We start from the raw sequence: 14,680 nt of genomic DNA, 5'->3' as shown, positions 1-14,680 counted from the left end.
CTCAGGTCACAGTAAAATATTTTCCAGAAAGCCCTAACTGTGTGGTAATGTAAAAGTATTTTCTCTACAGTCCCACAGGTATCACAACTCCCATTTTATGGATGGGGATACAGAGACCCAAAAAATTAATTGACATTTCCAATGCCTCATTATTTAGTAGTGAGAGGAAAGGACATTTAATAAGGGTCATTCTGACTCCAAGGTCCATGCCTTTATACCACACTGGGCTAACAAACTTCTACAGCAGTTTTAAACAAATTGTAATTAGAATGTGCACAATTCATGCCTAAGTTTTATTAGTAAGTCAAATGCTTTCCCCTTAACTAGGAAACACTTCAAATCATTGTAAAGGCGAAATTGAGAGACTGTGGAGTTTCATTGCTTTGATGGGAAGAAAAAAGCTTTGAAGTGTGTTCTTTAAAGCCTGGGCAGAAGTGAATTGGAAAAATGTGGAGGTGGGAGAGTGCTTAGAAAAGTGAGAAAATAAGAGTCTCTGTTGGTAAAGAGGACTTTAGTTATGGGAAAATATTTGGAAGACATGGAAACGTGCTTCTAACTAACAAACTTTGCTCACTTCATCATTTTACCTATAAACCTCCATGCCAATGAAAATCATTTTTGGTACATATGTTCTATGATTTGCTTAGCATCTGTTATAATGATAGTATCCATGGATATATTTCTTCAAAAAGCATAATTTCAGATAATATTGTAGAGGAAAATAATCATTTATCAGGAACAATTACTGTGCTGATACTTAATAATTAGGACACCACTCTTATATATAGAATAGGTCAATGGTTTCCAAAATTTGGATCACATACCTCTTCTATTTAACAAAAAAAACTTTCGTTATTGCATTCACACCCCAATATATGTTCGTTTCTCATTCATGTACTACCATGTATGATTTTATATATATTGTTATTTTAAAAAGCAAAACATAAATTATTTTAAAATGAGATTAAAAATAAAGTTTTAATATTTACTTCCTGCCCACCAGTGAGCTATCTTGTATACCACATGGGCAACCAATGCCTATTTCGAAGATTACTAGAATGTATGATAGTACTTACTACAGCCCAAATAAAAATACAACATGTACTCCTGAATCACTGTGTAAGCTATTATTTTCTCACTTATTTCCAACCATCCCATCCCATTCCATGTGTCTCTTATACTCTCCCAGCATTTTCCATCTATTTTTTTTCTCTCTGGGCTTTTCTATTGATCTGTCTTCCAGTTCACCAATCTTTTCTGTTCTAATCTTCCATTAAACTCAACTATAATGTTTTTAATTTCAAGTACAGCATTTTTTGATACTAAAAATTTCCATTTGATCTTCATTTTTAATAGATTCAAATTCTCTGGGGGATATTCTCCATATTTTCATTTATTTTCTTCATCTTTCCCTTTATTTTATTGACTGTGTTATCCATTATTATTTTGTAGTCTTTTTCTGCTATCACTAATATCTGGATCATCTCTGGGTCTCTTTCTATCATTCTCTTTTATCCTGGATTTTGGTGGCTTGATACTGCTCCTGGGAATGCCTTTTATGTTTTTGTTGAGTGTCAGACTTTATATATAAAAATTTTGTAGATGATCTGAATGATATGCTCTTCCTTCTGAAAGAATTCATTCTTTTCTTGCAAGGCAGATAACATAAAGACTAAACAATCCAATCAGAGATTGAGCTGCCTTGGAACTATGTTCCAGTACTTGTAAGATTCCAATTGCCTCTGAGTCACTTGTTCTCTGATATAGCCTTCTGGTGGTCACACAGAGAGACAGTGGTTGACAGAACCTTCTCCACTGATCAGGCATTTTGTCTCCACAACACCATAAGATCCTTGAACAATCTGGACTGATTTTTCAGAGGCTTTCTGCTTAGCAACTTAATTAACCTCTTGCCCCACACATCTTCAGAATTTGGCAAATGTTATTATGGTTAAACCAGCCCCATGGCATTTTTACTGGGATTCTGGAGCTCAAGTTTCCATTTTTTTGATATAGTCCAATGAATTTACTTTGCTGTTTTGTTTTGTTTTGTGCCTCATAGTAGAAGTTCTCTACTTGGGTTAGGGATAGGGGAGTGGAGGTCCAGAATCTTAGCTTTTCTGCCTTGTGTCCCATATTAGCAAATGTTTGGAGGGAAAAAACTATGTATGCAGAAGTTCACTTCACCTCTAGGTGGATCCTTCTTCTGCAGAATCTTATCCCCTGAAGTTCTGGTTTCCTCAGTGGCTTTCTGATGCAAATTATCTGTCATCTATGTATCTATCCATTTATAAATTTTAATTTAAATTATATATATAAATATATAATTGTTTATATAAATACATATATTTTTATATATAATACATATATAAAATGTTTGTAATGGTTTTTTCTGGTTGTTCTTTGCAGGCAAGTTCTTATGCCAGAAGTTATTCCATTTTAGAATAAATCAGCATTTCTCAAACCTGTATGTATGTCATCATAATCTTGAAAATCTTGTTTTAAAATACAGATTTCCAGTTATACCATAAACCAAATGAATCAGTATGTCATAATATGGGACTTTGGGGAGTGGCTACTTTAGGCAAAAAACTCTGAATGACATGTGTGAATCCATTCTGAGACTAGAAATTGGTTACCAGTTGATTAGATGACCTCTAATGCCCTTTCCAGGTTCAACATTGAATGGTTTTATTATATTTTTTTATTAAGATGAGAAATAATGAAGTTTAGGAATTCTGCAATTTGCACATTTCATTCTGGGTCAGTGAAAAACTTCCTTGTTTATCTAACCCTCTCCAAAATGTAAACCAATGGTCTTTGGTTGTACTTGATTTTAAAGTTAAGGAAAAATCTATAAAGCGTTTGGTTTTATCAGTACATCTGCTAACATCACAACCCACAGGGGTTCCTAGTTTTGTGGTTAGTTCCCTTTTATTTACACGTAAGTGAGAGAGTGAAATTTTCATATAATGGCCGCAAAGCATGAACTCTTCAGCAGATAAGCAATTGTTTTCAGAAGGTTTGGTGACAATACTTCCTCAGTAAGCATTCAGTGACATGTGAGTCTCAGTTTTACCTCTTTGTATGCATTTTTCCCAACAATGAAAATTCAGGTGATTAAGATCCCATAAGGAAGAAAAATTCATCTCCCAGAATGAAAATATTATGCCTCTGTACTTATCATGGTATGGTGCTCAGAACAATGCCATATGCTAGTGCTAAATAAAGGCCTTCAAATATTTAATGTTTATAGCACATGAATCATTTCATAATATGATGCCTCTCTGTTGATTACTCTAGCCCCAAATGTTTTTTGAAATTTGAGGAAATGGGGATATGTTTGGGTGATGCCCTCCTAAGCAATTATTTTCATGTTCCCAAATTGAAAGAAAAATTACCTCTTCAGAACAAAAGGCAGTAGTAGAGGTGCTATAATTAAAACCTTGTACTTCTGTGTGTGTGTGTGTGTTTGTGTGTGTGTATGAAAGAGAGAGAGAGAGAAAAGGAATGAAATGATTATTTGTATCTAGCTTATTATATTTGTAGGGTAAAATCTAAGCTCCCCTCTACTTTCATGTCCTGGCAGTGTCTCTACTGGAGAGATTTTCCAGATGAAGAAACAAAATTCTAAGGGAATAATTTAAAAAAATTAAGGTGATATCTGATTGATACATTGGTTGGTAGTGAAGTTATATTTTAAAACCCAGTACTCAAAGCCAAAGCAAAGGTTTCAGGAAAAAAAGCAATTACCTAAGAAATCTATGTAAAACCTCAGCATTCACTGAAATCACTTTAACTCAATCAATCATCAAGTATTTGTTGAGGGCATTCTACCTGCAGTTTTTGTTCACCTTAAGGGAAACCTGGACTAAGTGTCTGCTCATATAAATAATGACAATAAGTGGGAGCAATTGGCCAGAAATCTCATATAATCTCAGTTTTAGAGGTATTTAAAAGATCATCTAATCCAAGCCTCATTAGATGCCTATCTACAATGGATCATCTAGCTCATTTAAGAAAGTTTCTTTCATTAAAACAAAACAAAACAAAAAAAACCCTCAAAATTTTAGAAAGCTATCTTTATAAGCCTCCCTATAACTTACACCTCATAACACTAATTCTATATATTGACTCACTAGTGGATATTGTTTAGAGTTTTGTTTATGATTAGCCAAACTCTGGAGGTTGTAATGCAAAGGTTGTGCAGGTTTCAAGTTAGTGATAGTACTCAGGGATCAAAAATAACTTTGTATTGGTTGTCAGGGGATAGCTAGAATAATGTTCTAATCTATGTAACGTCTTACTAGGAAAGATAAAGTAGCTGAGATTCTTTCTAATTTATCTGGGTTTTAAGAGAAAATAAGCCAATGAGAGATAAAGCCCTTATTCTGGTATAACAGCCTCCATAAATGAAGACCAGTGAGAAGCCAGTTTTGCACTGAAGAGAAGTTGCACTAAAGAGAAGTTAGGGAAAATGTAAAAATTTGAGTCTTTTATTTTTAACATCTTTATTGGAGTATAGTTGCTTTACAATGGTATGTTACTTTCTGCTTTACAACAAAGTGAATCAGCTATACGTATACATATAACTCCATATCTCCTCCCTCTTACATCTCCCTCCCACCCTGCCCATCCCACCCCTCTACATGGTCACAAAGCACCGAGCTGATATCCCTGTGCTATGCGGCTGCTTCCCACTAGCTATCTCTTTTACATTTGGTAGTATATATAAGTCCGTGCCACTCCCTCACTTCGTCCCATCTTACCCTCCCCCCCACCGTGTCCTCAAGTCCATTCCCTACGTCTGTGTCTTTATTCCTGTCCTGCCCATAGGTTCTTCAGAACCATTTTTTTTTTTTTAGATTCCATATATATGTGTTAACATATGGTTATTTGTTTTTCTCTTTCTGAGTTACTTCACTCTGTATGACAGACTCTAGGTCCATCCACCTCACTACAAATAACTCAATTTCATTTCTTTTTATGTCTGAGTAATATTGCATTGTATATATATGCCACATCTTCTTTATCCATTCATCTGTTGATGGACACTTAGGTTGCTTCCATGTCCTGGCTATTGTAAATAGAGCTGCAATGAACATTGTGGTACATGACTCTTTTTGAATTATGGTTTTCTCAGGGAATATGCCCAGTAGTGGGATTGCTGGGTCATATGATAGCTCTATTTTTAGTGATTTAAGGAACCTCCATACTGTTCTCCATAGTGGCTGTATCAATTTACATTCCCACCAACAGTGCAAGAGTGTTCCCTTTTCTCCACACTCTCTCCAGCATTTATTGTTTCTAGATTTTTTGATGATGGCCATTCTGACTTGTGTGAGGAGATACCTCATTGTAGTTTTGATTTGCATTTCTCTAATGATTAGTGATGTTGAGCAATCTTTCATGTGTTTGTTGGCAATCTGTATAACTTCTTTGGAGAAATGTCTATTTAGGTCTTCTGCCCATTTTTGGATTGGGTTGCTTGCTTTTTTTGATATTGAGCTGCATGAGCTGCTTGTAAATTTTGGAGATTAATCCTTTGTCAGTTGCTTCATTTGCAAATATTTTCTCACGTTCTGAGGGTTGTCGTTTTGTCTTATTTATGGTTTCCTTTGCTGTGAAAAAGTTTTTAAGTTTCATTAGGTCCCATTTGTTTATTTTTGTTTTTATTTCCATTTCTCTAGGAGGTGAGTCCAAAAGGATATTGCTGTGAATTATGTCATAGTGTTCTGCCTATGTTTTCCTCTAAGAGTTTTATAGTGTCTGGCCTTACATTTAGGTCTTTAATCCATTTTGAGTTTATTTTTGTGTATGGTGTTAGGTAGTATTCTAATTTCATCCTTTTACATGTAGCTGTCCAGTTTTCCCAGCACCACTTATTGAAGAGTCTGTCTTTTCTCCATTGTATATTCTTGCCTCCTTTATCAAAAATAAGGTGACCATATGTGAATGGGTCTTTCTTATAAACACTTTTATTCAGATATAATCCTTATATCATATACTTTCCCTTTTAAAGTGTACAATTTAGTGGGTTTTAGTATATTCACGGAGTTGTGACACCATCACCACAATCTAATTTTAAAACATTTTCTCACCCCCAAAAGATATTCAGTACCCAGTAACATTCACCCCTATTTTGCCACACCATCCCCAGCCCTAGCCAACCACTAACCTACTTTATTTCTCTACAGATTTGCTCACTCAGGACATTTGATATAATGAAATCATACAATAGTTAGCTTTTTTAATCTGGCTTCTTTTATTTAACATGATGTTTTAAAGTTTCATCCATATTGTAGCATGTGTCAGCATTCTTTTTTATTGTCATACAATATACCACCTTTTCTTTATCCAATCATCAGTTAGTGAATATTTGAGCTGTTCCCACTTTTTTGGCTGTTATGAGTAATGGCCTTATTAACATTTGTAGGCAAACTTTTGTCTGGATGTAGATACTCATTTCTTTTGGCTATATACCCAATAATTCAATTTTTGGTCATATGGTAATTCTATGTTTGTTTTTGAGGAACTACCAAACTGTTACCAAAGTGGCTGTATAATTTTCCATTCCCTCTAGTAGTGACTGAGTGTCCAATATCACTGCATCCTTACCACTACTTGTTATTGTGTTTCTTTAAAACATGCTGGTGAACATGAAGTGGTATAGTATTATGTTTCATTTCCATTTCCCTAGTGATTTGTGATGTTGAGCATCTTTTTATGTGCTTACTAATAATTCATATTTTTTCTTTGGTGAAATGTCAGTTCATAATATTGCCCATTTTTGATTGTATCATCTATCTTCTTATTATTGAGTTGTAAGAGCTTTTGTATATTCTGGATAAATATCCTTTATCAGATATGATTTACAAATATTTTTTTCCCATTTTATGGGTTATGTTTTTAAGTTTATTGGTGGTATCATTTTCATCACAAAAGTTTTTTTTTTTTTAATTTTAATGAATTCCATTTTATCTTTGTTTTGTTGGTTATGCTTTTGGAGTCATATTCAAATCATTACCTAACTCAAGGTCAGGAAGATTTATGCTTATGTTTCCTTCCAAGTGTTTTATAGTTTTAACACTTAGATTTAGGTCTATAACTCATTTTAAATGAATTTCATTTTTAATATGGTGAGAGGTAAGGGCTCAAAGTCATATTTTATGTGGATATCCAGTTGTCCCAGAACTATTTGTTGAAAAGGCTATTCTTTCCCAACTGGATTGCTTTGGCACTCCCTTGTCAAAAATAAACTCACCACAAATGTAAGGGTTTATTTTTAAGCTTTAAATTCTATTCCGTTACTATTCTTATACCAGTATTGTCTTCATATCTGTAGCTTTTTAGTAAGTTTTGAAAAAGAAAAGTGTGAGTACATATTACAGATTTGTTATTTTTCATGACTGTTTTGGATATTCTGGGTTCTTTGTATTTACATATTAATTTTAGGACCATCTTCTAATTTTCATCCCAAAAGCCAGCAGAGATTTTGATAAGGATTGAAATAATCTCTACATCCATTTGGGAGAGTATTGCCACTTTAACAATATGTTTTCCAATCCATGAACATAGGATGTCTTTCCATTTATTTAAGTGTCCTTTAATAAAGGGGTCCCCAACCTCCGGGCCATGGACAACTATTGGTCCATGGCCTGTTAGGAACCGGGCTGAACAGCAGGAGGTGAGTGGTGGGCAAATGAGTGACGCTTCATCTGTCACTCCCCATCACTCCCCTTCACTGCCATTACCACCTGAACCATCGCTCGCATTACTTCCTGAACCATCCCCCACCCCATCTATGGAAAAACTGTCTTCCACGAAACCAGTCCCTGGTGTCAAAAAGTTTGGGGACCACTGCTTTAATTGCTTTATTTCTACAAAAGATATTTTGTACGTTTTAGTATATAAGTCTGCACCTCTTTTGTTAAATTTATTCCTAGATATTTAATTATATTATAAAAATAATTGTTTTCTTCACTTCATTTTTGGATTGTTCATTGCTAGTTTATATTTTGTGTCTTTCCTAGAATATTCAACATATGAGATTATCTACAAAAAGAGACAATTTTACTTCTTCCTTTCCAGAGGATGCCTATCATTTCTTATTCTTGCCCAATTGCCCTGGATAAAACATCTAGTACAATGCTTAATAGAAATGACAAGAACAGAAATCTTTATCTTTTTCCTAATCTTAGAGTGAAAGCATCCAGGTTTCACAATTTTAAATATTCTGTTAGCTGTAGCTTTTTATATAGGCCTTCTATTAGGTTGAGGGATTTCTCTTCTGTTTCTAGTTTGTTGATTTTTTATTTTAAATCATGAAAGCATGTTGGATTTTGTCAAATGTTTTTAATGCATCTATTGTATGGTCATGTGGTTTTTGTTCTTTATTCTATTAACATGGTATATTAATTTGACTGATTTTTAAGTATTAAACAAGACTTACATTGCCAGAATAAATCCCATTTAGTCATAGTGTATAATCATTTTTTAATGTTATTGAATTTGTTTGCTAATATTTTATGAGAATTCTTGTGTTGTTTCTGAGGGACATTGGTCTGTAGGTTTGTTTCATTTGAATGTTTTTATCTGATTTTGATATCAAAGTGATACTGGCTTCATAGAATGAATTGGGAACTGTTGTATCCTCCACTATTTCCTCTAAGAATTTATAGAATAATAATATTATTTCTTCATTAAATATTTAATAGAATTCACAAGCTACATTGTCTGGTCCTAACCTTTACTTTGTGGGAAGTCTAATTTGTTACTAATTCAATGTTTTTACAAGTTATATGTTTTTCAGATTTTATATAGTTCTTATTGAGTCAGTTTTGACAATTTGTGACTTTCTGGGAATTTGTCCTTTTATCTAAATTGCTAAATGTATTGGCATAAAGTTGTTCACAGTCTCTCTTATAATCCTTTTAATTTCATAGGGCTTAGTGATCGTGTCCCCTCTTTTATTTCTAATTTTCATGATTTGGGTTTTCTTTTTGTCTTCATCTGGCTAAAAATTTGTCAAATTTGTTAATGTCTTAGAACCAACTTTTGAATTCATTGATTTTTCTCTATCATTTTTTTCATGAATTCTTGTACTAATCTTTATTATTTTTTGTCTTTTGTTTACTTAAGTTTAGTGTGCTTTTCTTTTTCTAATATAGGAATTTAAAGGTATAAATTTCCTTCTAAATGCCACTTTTGCTGCAGCCCATAAATGTTGATAGGTTGTGCTTTTATTTTCAGTCAGATCAAAATGCACTCTAATTTCTCTTACAATTTCTTCTTTGACTCATGGGTTCTTTGGAAATATATTGCTTAGTTTCAAATATTTGTGAATTTCCAGTATTTCTTTCTGTTGTTTCTAATTTCAATTTTTTAGGGGTCTGTAATCATATGTTGTGTGATTTAAATTATTTTAAAATTTTAAATTATTAAAAATAACTTAATAATTTATTTTTAATTTATAACTTAAATTATTATTTTAAATTAATAATTTAAATTATTTTTTAAAACTTACTGTCTTGTTTTATGGCATATCATAGGGTCTATTCTGAAGAATATTCCATGCATGCTTGAGAAAAGCATGTATTCTTATATCATTAGGTGGAATATTTGATAGATGACTGATAGGTCGAATTGGTTGATAGTGTTATGTCTTCTGTGCCCTTGCTCATTTTCTATGTATTGTTCTATCAGTTATTCAGAGTGAAGCATTAAAACCTCCAACTTTTATTTTTTGATTTTCTATCTCTCCCTTCAGTTCTTTCAGTTTAAGATTCATGTGTTGTAGGGGTCTATTGTTTGGGGCACATATGTTTATAACTATTATCTCTTACTTCTAGTTTGACTCTTTCGTTGCTATAAAATGTCATTTGATTTCAGCAAAACCTTTTTGCTTTAAAATCCATTTTATCTTATATATACACTTAAATTTTTCTTTCCATTTATTTTTGTATGACATATTTTCCACGTTTTACTTTGAAACTGTGTCTTTGAATCTAAAATGTCTCTCTTGCACATAACATATAATTGGATCATATTTTTAATCCATTCTTCTAATCTCAGTCTTTTGATTGGAGTGTCTAATCCATTTACATTTAATGCAGCTATTTTTAAGGCAGGATCATGTCTGCCAATTTGCTATTTGTTTTTTGCATGTCTTATGTTCTTTTTTCTATGTCCTCAGTTACTGCCTTCTTTTGTGTTAAGCAGGAATTTTCTAGTGTACTATTTTAATTCCCATGTAATCCCTCTTACTATCTCTTAAAAATTATTTTCTTACTGGTAGCATTGGGAATTACAATTAGAATGAGCTTAAAACAATTTATTTCTTATTAATAGTAACTTGATTTCAATAGCATACAGAAATGTTGATCTAATGTAGCTCCATTCCCTCCCTTCTTTTTGTGTCATTGTCATACACATTACATCTCTATACATTATAAGCCCAATAGGTAGTTTCATAATTACTATTTCATGCAGCTGTTTTTTTTGTTTGTTTGTTTGTTTTGAGGTTTGCAGGCCTCTCACTGTTGTGGCCTCTCCTGTTGCAGAGCACAGGCTCCAGACGTGCAGGCTGAGTGGCCATGGCTCACAGGCCCAGCTGCTCCATGGCATGTGGGATCCTCCCGGACTGGGGCATGAGCCCATGTCCCCTGCATCAGCAGGTGTACTCTCAACCAGTGCACTACCAGGGAAGCCCTGTGCAGCTGTTTTCTTTAAAATCACAATAGGAGAAGAAAAAACACAAAAGTACATTCATACTGTTTTCATCTTTATATTTCCCTAGGTAGCTATGTTTTATTGGTGCTTTTTATTCCTTTGTGTGAATTTGAGTTTCCATTTAGTGTCATTTTTGTTAATTCTGAAGGGCTCTCTTTAGCATTTCTTGTAGGATAAGTCTGGTAGTGAAAAATTATGGTAGTGAAAAAAATTTATTTATCTGGGAATGTTTAACTTATCCTTTATCTTTGAGGGGTAGTTTTGCTGTATATAGAACTCTTGGATGAGAGTTGTGTTCTTTCATCACCTTGAATACATCCCACTGCATTCTGGTCTCCATGGTTTCTGATAAGATATCAACTGTTAATCTTATTGAGGATCCCTGGCACAAAATGAGTCACTTATCTCTTGCTGCTTTAAAGAATCTCTTTTTGCCTTTTGACAGTTTATGATATGTTTACTTGTAAATTTCTTTGAAATTATTGTATTTGGAATCATTGGGATTCTGGTATGTGTAAATTAAAGGTTTTCATAAATTTGGGGATGTTTTCAGCCATTAATCCTTCAAATATTTTTTTCTGCTCTTTTCTCTGTCTCTTGTCTTGGGATTCCCGCTGTGAGTATGGTGGTACACTTGATGTTTTCACACAGGTTTCTGAGGCTCTGTTTATTTTTCTTCAACAGTTTTTCTTTCTCTACCTCCTACTGTATTACCTATTTTTACCTACTTTCAAGTTTGCTGATTCTTTCTTCTGCCATTTCAAATCTGTTTTTGAGCCAGTCTAGTGAATGTTTCATTTCCATTATTATACATTTCAACTCCAGAATTTCTATTTTATTTATTATCTTAAATTTTATCTGTTTAAAAAAATTTAGCTTCTGCATAGGCTTTCTTATGCAGATGGTCTCTGCTGCCCAGTGCTGAGGAGCCCTGCATCCCCACTGCTTTGTACCCCAGAGGGGTATTTGGGAGTGCCCCTGTTTGTGATCTTTTGACAACTTTGTCTTTCATCATGGATGCTTCAGGGAAGGTGGAGAAAGCGGGGTGACACCAGACCCCCGTAAGAACAACAACAACTCCACCACAGGCTCCTTACAACACCCAGTGACCATAGCTACAGCCTCTTCTGGGTGACCACCTCACCTGAGAAGACCTCAGCTCTGTGAGCACAGTGACTCTGAAGTGAGACCCACAGAACCTACTTCAATTTCTATCATTTTTATTGATATTCTCCATTTGATTAGATATCCTTCTCATATTTTAATTCTTTATATATGATTTATTTGGTTCTTTGAACATATTTATAGTGCATAATTTAAAGTAATGGTCTAGTAAGTCCAACATCTGGGCACCCTCAGTAACAGTTTCTACGGACTGCTCTTTCTACCTGTATATGGTCCATACTTTCTTATTTCTTGTGTATCTCATAATTCCTTGTCAAGGACTGGACATTTTATGTAATATAATGTGGTAATTTTGTAAGTCATAGCTCCTTCCCCACCCATGGTTTTTGTTGTTGCTAGCTTTTTGCCTTTTGAGCTTTGTTTTGTTTTTCCTTTTTTGTTATTTGGTGTTATTTATTTTTTCAGTAACTTTTCTGGATTAAATCTCTGAAGTCTGTATCCCCTGCAGTCTGAGATCACTGAAGTCTCTGTTCTGTTATGTAAGTGGTTAGCTAATGACTGGTGAGGAATTTCCTTGAATGCCTTGAACCAATAAGTTGCATACATATTGCTGAGCAGTGGTGTGTGTGTGTGTGTGTGTGTGTGTGTGCATGTGTGTATGTCTTCAACACTCTAGCAGACAATTTACAGCATTGCCTTAACATCACTTATAAGGTCCCAAGGACAGTCAGGAGTGAGATGTTTGTTAGGGTCTTCTCAGATCTTTCCTGAACATGTACATGCCCCTGCCCCTTTGCATAGCCTTTTAGATCCCCAGGGATATGTCAGAGTTTTTCAAGCCCCAATAGACATCTTTTTCCCAGATCTTCCTTTTAAAAGTTTGGAGGAGCCTCCTTTTGCCCTAACTAATAGCATGACCTTAGGGAGCTGCAACAGTGAAAACTACACCTAGTTCTCTTCAAGAAACACCCTGAGAATAGAGATTTTTCCCTTGGATAAAGCTCTGAGTCAGATCAAATAACAAGAACACCCTGTGAACAGGGCTCTTACAAGGAACAAACAGGACAAATGGTGACAATTCTCAGGGGATGGGACTTTTCACAACTTTTCCAAACGTAGCCTTCCTCCCCCAGTAGCTTAAAAACTACTGTTTTCACAGCTACCATAGAACTGGGGGGAGGAAGATGTGAGTAGGCCAAGTTAAAAATGCCAGTAATCCTGCTATTTTTAACTGAGGTTCTGTAGTTTTTCTCAAATAAACTCCCTTCAGATTGTTGTAAGACTTTGGTTAATTTCTTGAATCCTGAACATGTTGATTTTTGTAATTCTGTCAGTACTTTTAAGTCTTTTATGGAGCAGTAGTTTTAGAGAGATCCTCACACTATAATTCTGAACGTCAGGCCTCTCAGCTGGATTTTTTAAGCCAAAGTATGATATTTTGTATTTTTTCCATCTTGTTACATTCATCTCATATTTCCAGACTATTGAATTAGTTTTACATGTTGCTTGCATAATATATTAACTCATCCAATCATATCCCGAGTGTACGAATCTTTAATTAAATTATTTGATTTACCTTAGGAAGTTTTAGATTGGCAAGATCCTGCAGGACCCTACTGGAGACCTCTTAATGAAGAATTTTCAGTTTTCAATTTTCCATGTACTTTTCAAATTGGCTCTTCTTTTATGCCTCCTGTCCTCACTCCTGCTACTCAAGGAAACATATCTAAATGTATATTGTATACAATTTCAGCTGGACAAAATTTCATTTCATTTCATTAATATACATTTCATTTATTAATATTAATATTCTCCAATTTATAATCTCATATGTATATTGGAGTTGTACTTTTACATACTTAACCTATGCATACACAATTATATACACATTTGTTACAGAGCTGGACTTAGAGAATAGAGACTTTAAATAGAATGAACAATTCTGCTTGCTATTCCACTCAATGAGCATATGCCTTGGAGTGATTGTGTGATGGTACATATGACTCTGCTGTCCTCTCAGTTAGTCTAAGTTTCAACATACTTCTTATAATGCAAACATCCTGCCATGTTCAGTGTGTTTTTTATTTTTTAAGATATGTATTTTTCATGCAATATGGCCCCTGAATACAATCCAACTATTTCATCTGGTGCTCAGTGGAAGAAATAGCAATCTGTTCCAACACAAGAAGGAAAACTAGCTATGTTGGACTCACTGAGAGTTGGTATGTAGCTCTCAAACATTGTACTTCCTTAGAATAATTATAGCTATATTCTATTTATGCCTCATGAGCTAACTTTATAATCCATTTCCACATTCTCCACCCAGATGTGTCTATACCATATAGCAAACCTGGATCATTCCAGGGAAATTTTGCCATGAACAGTGGCAATTGCCTCCATTTTTTTACTTTATTTCTCAGTTTATCCCTTAGTGTTGGTGAGAAAATACAAGCCACACAACAGACATAGCAGGAATTCTGTCTTGTGAGAATTGAGTTTATCTCTTTTTCATCAGTGTGTTGCTCTTTCCTGGAGTTACATGAGACATTGGCCTCCTAGCTCAGTTTTACTAGACATACCCAAGTCTTTCCAGTACTCTACCATCAAATTGCAAAGTCATTATGGTGGACACTCAATAGAGGTTAATTATAAACTAATAACTAGCTGAATAAAAGCTGATCTGTGTATACTACAGCATTATTTGACAACCCAGAAGCAGAGTTGAATCTGTGCAATGACCTTGATGCTAGGAAGTTAGTGATAATCATGCTGTCCAATAAGATTCTCCATTTCTTGTTAAAAAGCTAAAGGTAGATAGGTCTAC

The sequence above is a fragment of the Phocoena sinus genome, chromosome X (genome assembly GCF_008692025.1).
Source record: "Phocoena sinus isolate mPhoSin1 chromosome X, mPhoSin1.pri, whole genome shotgun sequence".
Taxonomy (NCBI): Eukaryota; Metazoa; Chordata; class Mammalia; order Artiodactyla; family Phocoenidae; genus Phocoena; species Phocoena sinus.
This window is presented reverse-complemented; position numbering follows the sequence as displayed.